The sequence below is a fragment of the Pygoscelis adeliae genome, unplaced genomic scaffold, assembly GCF_000699105.1.
Source record: "Pygoscelis adeliae isolate BGI_AS28 unplaced genomic scaffold, ASM69910v1 Scaffold114, whole genome shotgun sequence".
Taxonomy (NCBI): Eukaryota; Metazoa; Chordata; class Aves; order Sphenisciformes; family Spheniscidae; genus Pygoscelis; species Pygoscelis adeliae.
This window is the reverse complement of record NW_008824587.1, coordinates 4202019-4208678: the sequence shown is the minus strand read 5'-3', so window position 1 is coordinate 4208678 and position 6660 is coordinate 4202019.

The window sequence follows — 6660 nt, the reverse complement described above, 5'->3', positions numbered from 1 at the left end:
GGAGACAGAGGAGCAGGAATAATAGAGGTGCCAGTCAGAATAGCTGCTTTACAAGACTAATTTTAGTGACCTGTATTTACGGCTCTTCCACAGGAGATCAGTGAAAGAGCAGGGTGTTTAGTTTTGCAAACCCCAAGCCAAACACAGCCTCCGATTCTAGTCCAACCCAAAACCTACTGAGCACTTTCAAATCCTCTTTCACCTAAGGGTCCCAAAGCGTTGGATGGGGATGTCTGCTTAGTAACACCACCACCTTATGTACTTTGGATGAAATACAAGCCACTCGCCACATCAGAGCCCATGACTGGAGCAAGGGCACAGCGTTACTCATGCCCTATAATTCTCTTCCTGTAGCAAACCTCCCCTGCCATGTAAGCATAGCGTTTTCTTATTTCATCAAGTTCAAGTTTCATCCCTTTCACACAGTTTTTATCCCTAAATTATTATTTGCAACAGAATTCAAGTTTTAAGATAGAATATGGGCTAAAGTTTTCCTATTATTTCTTGTTCTTTCAATGAGAGCTATTGCTACACACAGCAGACAGGCTCACACAAGAGCTACTCCACTCCAGCTGCTTCCGAGCCAGCCTGGAGAACAAAACCAGCAAGCAGGTCCCAGACCCAGACTGGAGCCCAGTCAAAGCCAAACAGGAACAGTCTCCAGTTTCAGATTCTGGGCCTAATTTTAAAAAGAAGGGAAAAAATCAAAGGCAGGATTGAAGCGGGTGAAATCCAACTCTCACAGCGTCCCCAGCTTACCAATGAGGAACCTACAGCACAAGGTTTAATTCTCTTTCTTGCAAATTTGTTGTCATACACCATGGTAATGCTTGATAATTACACACGTCAAGTCCACTGTCCAAACTGTTAAAAATAAATTACTTCCTGGGACAGTAAGTTCCATAATGAAACACAATTTAAATTAAGATGACGATAATAATAATTTTATGGGATCTCCTTCCCCTCTTGTTCATGTCACAGAGAGACACGCAGGGGGTTAGGAAGAACAGATGATGTGACTTAGCCAGTGGTGCTTGGAGCTGGGTGACAGCACCTTGGCTTGACCCCTGGAGTCCAAATGCAGTCCCCAGATCTGATCAGTAAACCACAGAGGATGTCTGCACCAGGAGTGTTTAGTTTACAAGTCAAAACAGAGTCTAACTGCCCGCATGCAACTGCAACCCGATAGCCAGTCCACTGGGTCTATCGCTACCACTTCATACATTATTCATCTCGATCTTGCACAACACAGGCCTTGAAATGAGAACCCAGAGGCAATGAGGCAGGAGTAGAGCCAGCTCTGCAGCAGCAGAGGGGTGAAAAGGCGAGGCTGGTAAAACACCAGTCCCGCACCCTGCTTTGCTTTCCTCCGTTCCTGCCCTGAGGGTGCCTCTCTCAGCTGCCAGCCCAGGTGGATTTGCATGGTCCATCATAGGTGGCTGCCACTTATTCGCACCTGGCTTTGGGTGGTACTTGGCTCTTGCCCTGCAACAGCAGACACCCAAGCCAGCACACAAAACACCTATCTGAGCCCCAGCGTCCTTGCAGCACTGGTATTTAAACTCTTAACAGCAATTTTCTCCAAGCTATACCTTAACCTCTTCACTCCTGGCACCAAAACCTACCTGAGCTTGGAGTGTGTCTATGCCATGAAAGCCCATGTTAGAAACAGACACCTGTTCAGATCCCCAGCTGCAGATTAAAAAACTGTTCTCCTCAAAGCCTGTCACTATGGCAGTCTTGGCATCTCCTGTTCACGTGAACAGAAACCTCTCATTTTTCCAAAGGCTGCCTGCCTCCCTCCATCCCGTCTCCCTCTGGAGCACAGAGCGGTCTGTGGAGGAGCAGAGCCAATTTAGCTGCCGGGCACTTAAATTTTAACTCCCTGTGCTTGTTCTGAGAAAGACCTTCTCCATCCAGCATTGCTTGATGGAGTTGGTATGACTGAAAGATCAAACGGGTTTCAGCGCTAGGTCTCACCCCATAAAGAGCAGAGAAGTGCCCTGCCAGCCTGTCACCTTGCACTTATCTAGAAAACCTTACCTTTCAAGGAAGTTCCCACGGGAGGCAAGAAATGTGAGACAGCAGCTTCCCTCACCCACACCAATGCTGTAGATCAAGCATGGCTTTAAACACCTCCCCTCCCCTACCTTTCACTCCTGTCCCTACCAGGTAACACGACCTGTGTAGCTCCGCCTGCTGAAAACCACTTGATATCAGATTAAAAATCACATTTTTCTCCCTCGGCATAGACTGTCAGCATTCACCACGGCCAAAGGGCATCAGCAGCATTGGTAAACCTTGCTTGATCCTCAGCTGCTGTACGTTGCTCTGGGTAGGTGCTGTACCAGTGTAGACCAGGGAAAGCTCTGGTCTGGACCACCATTGCACCCAAACACTGTAAGGTCCTTAGGGCTGGTTATCCAATCTGCTTCTACAGCACGGTGAGACTCTGGTCTCTAATTGCGATACAGGCTCAGGCAAAAGGGCTTTAAGGTTGGGCATCCGGAGTGGAAATCCTTTTCTCTTGTTGTAGGGAAGAACCTCTCAACTGCATTTTCTAGAGACAGCAACCAGAACAAAAAAAACCCTACCGGTACATCAGAATTTTACAAGGGTTCAGACATGATCAAAGGAATTATTTCACAGGGCAGATTTATTTGGACGGGTATATGATGTTCCACTTCACCCAAATCCCAAGCTCATCCATACCTTTCCTTGTTGGACTGTCCCTCTTCGCACAGCACGGCAGCACACACTGACCCAAGGGACTCTGTGATTTTGTACCCTAGACAAGGATTTTTAAGCCTGCTAAAGGTAAATCATGGCTCAAGCTCTTCAGTAAAGATTTCAAAGGCGGAACAGAATTGCTAAACCCTTTGCTATGAACTACCATGTTAAGAAGAACTTTCATCACGTGCAAACCTCAACTTTCCTACCTGCAAGAGAAGGATGACAATCTCTTGACTCCCTGGGTGTTGCTAGGATTAGACAATGTTTGCTCAACATTAACGTAGATTTTGGTGTCTTCTGTTATTGCTACTGTCACATTACAGAAAGGTCAACGAACACATTCCAGTGAGTCAGAGCCTTTCCACAGCGTTAGCGTAGTCCTTAGAGCTTAGCCAGGCTCTGTATTTGGATAAAGCCCACCACAATCCCACCCTTAAAAGATCCCAATGTACGTCAGAGTGGCAGCCCTTTCCTGTCACTGCCTCATCTCTATGTTTAGGATAAGGAGCACTTGGAAGATGATGCTGAAATTGAAGCAGGGAAAGAAAACAAACCCAAACCACACATACAGGAGGAGGGGGGAAGGGTAAAAATAAACCAAACTCCCCTCAGAAAAACTCTGAGCATTAGAGAGTGTCTAGCCAGAGTCAGAAGGCAGGGAGAGAAGATATGCGTTTAGGTAGAAATTAAACTGAACATAGGGAAAAACGAGTCTCCCACTTCTTCTCCAGTTAGAAACCTCCAGCGAGAACCTCTTGCCAGCCCAGCACCTTGTGTAAAACAGCAGTCGTTACCAAGCCTCTTTCATAAAGCACTTGGAAATACTGAGGACCTTATACATTCTCCAACGAAAATACAGACCTTTTCTGGTAAAAGCATTGATTCATTGACCCTACAATTCTTACCTGGAAACTTCTTGCACTCCATGAACTCAAGGCAGGGCTGCCACACCGATTCCTAGAACCCTGTCCCCTGGCTGGACACATTATGTTTCTTGGCTCCCCAGCCAACTGCGAGGTATGCTGCCTTGTGATCAGAAAGCAACACTAACCAGCCATATCCCAAATTCTCTAGGCTCTCTGCCATGGAGCTGTGAGCCCAAAGTCCTGAGAATTTTGACTTTAAACCAACAACGTACAAATCAAACTGTGGGTGGGTGACAGAAAATTTCAACACACCGAAAGCAGAGTAAGGCCAGGCAAAGCTCTCATCTGGGACCTTCTTCTCTCCTCACCGTTGGCCTTGAGTACTCCATCTCTGCATCCCTTATCTCTCCCTTTGCAACACACCCGCTCCATCTCCACTACCTCCCCTATCACAATAGCTTTAGGACTCCGAATTACTCACTGCAAACACCCCACATCCTCCAGCTCATACCACTGCTCCCCAAATCCCTACCTTCCCTCTTCCTGTAATCCCCCCCATGTCCTTACCTCTCCCACACCCTCACCTTCCCACCACACCACTTCCACTGCTGATCAACACCGCAAATCACAGATACCCCAAGCCAACTATTGCACACCAAACACTTTTTGAAAGGTCTTCTCGGCTACAAATTTTCAGTACCTTCAGCTTGTGGCAGCTGATTCAAGATGACCCACTGCTGGCCGACCACCACCACCCCCTGTGCTGGTCAGGAGAGCAGTGTGAATACACGACAGGACGCCAGTTCTGTGCCCAGGACACAGGAGGGCGTTGAGATGGAGGAACAACGTCCTCATCAGCACAACACAACAGGCAACAAGACGTTGCACTGTGGACTGTGTGTTGCGGGGTCTGTGCTCCACTTGGAGCTTCCAGACAGCTGTTCAAGGAAATTGCCATCAATGTCAGCCTCACCACTGCTATTAGACATCTCATCCATGTCCGGGCCCAGCTTGAACCCATTTAACTTGTAAGGGATAATGAGATAACAGCATGACATGTTGCAGCTGAAGGTTATTTAAACACCCATCTGGTACCTGTTATGCAGCATACATCCTATTGTTGTATAGGAAATATATGCCACCTCCCTCCCACATGGAAAGGAGAAAATCCATAGATGTGTCCCACGCTACCCCTTCTTTTTGTAGATGAGGTAATTCTTCTTCTCTGTGTTGTTTCTAGCATATCACTTCGCATTTCCTATCTGTGTTTTGGGAGATGCAGTCCCTTCCAGGCTGGCGAGACCTTGTAAAACGACACAAGACCACAATGAAAAATTTACTAGGGACATCTCATCGCCCCCCATCAGTCAGAAGAGGCTCCATGCCATCCAGGTTTGAAAGGGTGGACCATAAACTGTGAAACTGATTCACCCTTTGCAACACACAACTTGGCATTACACTTTATCCCAGGGACATTCAGGGGTGACAGTCCATTTCAGTGTTCATGGGACCACCTCCCGTTTCTACAAAGGAACGGTGAAATATCTGCTGAAGCCTGCGAGGTGAGCAACGCAACCTGCTTGCACCTTTAATTCAGATGTACAGACAAGAGAATCTGCAGATCCCAGCTAAACAGCCTCGTTTCTTTATTCAAACTCTCCATCTTCCTTTGTAGGATGACTTTAGCTGTTCTCAGTCCCCTGCTGAAGTTGCCTATGAGGCTCTTGCTCTCCGTGAACCCTCAGCAGCCATGAGGGCCGGGTTGTGTGGTCTCCCAAGAAATCACGTTTCATAACACAAGCGGTCAGCTCTGCAGATGCGTACTCCTCTCTCTTCTGTTTTTCTCAAGCACGACTCAGTTTTCTGCAAAAGTTTTTCTACCCTGTAAATCCTGGACTAAAACCTTTGTCTGACACCCCATCTAGTGTTCGGCACCGACAAATGCAGAGGACCGGTGCATCAAGGAAACAGTTGACTGGGAAATTCCCAGCATTTTTGCAGCGTTATTAAACAACCTTTGTAAAACTATCATTTGAGTTGTCTCCAAGAGAGCTCTGATAGAGTCCAGGAAACATGGAAACCTGCATATGGCACTGCCAATTCCTTCCTCTGGCCTCTATGCAGCCTCTGCGTGTCCTAACGGAGAGATTGCAGCCGGAAAGCCCAGCAAGCCCTGCTCCTCAGGTGTTAGCTCCTTGGCAGCCAACCCTGGGGCTTTGAGGACACCCCTCTGTAGGTGAGTCATCTGGGCAAACTACCTTGGAATAAAGAGCTAAGAGTCTAAGCCGTGCCCACCTCAAGACTCGACGGCAGCTGACAGCGAGGACTCTCTCAAAACAGGGAACAACGGGGCTTCCCGGGTGCTCAGCAGTCAGCAGCACAGGGCACTCGTTTCAAGAGAGACGTCAAACCTTGAGCATGTATTTTGAATACTAAATAATGCCGCTCAGTGTTTTTCCAATGAGATTTTAAAAATAAAATGAGAATTACTTAAAAGTGCTTTTCACGTTTTTTTCATTTAAGAAAGTGTTTGGTGAGAAAACGAAAGAGTTTTCGTGTTTCAGTGTCTGGCCTTCCCCTTTGCAAACACACTTCTTTGGCGGTGGGGGGGTCATGGAGTTGTCAGGACAAAATATCTGCGCTGAGAACTTGGTTTTAATAAAGCAGCTTTCTGACACGTTCAGTCCTGTGAGTTGCAGAGCTCCAGCCACTGCCACGGAAACCTTTGGGCTCTGCGGCGCTAGGTGCGCAACCCACTCTGAACTAAGCCCAGAACAAGCATCGCTATGGTCCTGGTTAATCACCAGACTAATTAGCGCCTTGGTTAAGATGCAGTGAGGTTCCAGTCCTGCTCCCCTCAGAGCTGGGATTGTTCTGATGAAACTCTCGCTCTGCCCATGCGCGATACCCTGCTCACAACACTTTCAGTTCTCGAGGAACAGTGTGATAAGTCTGTTAACTCATTAACACCTCCAGCTTACAGGAAATTTGGCTTCCATCCTCTTGAGCAGCCTCAGGCCCCACACTGCTGCAATTATCTTGTAATTTCTCTTTTGCTTTC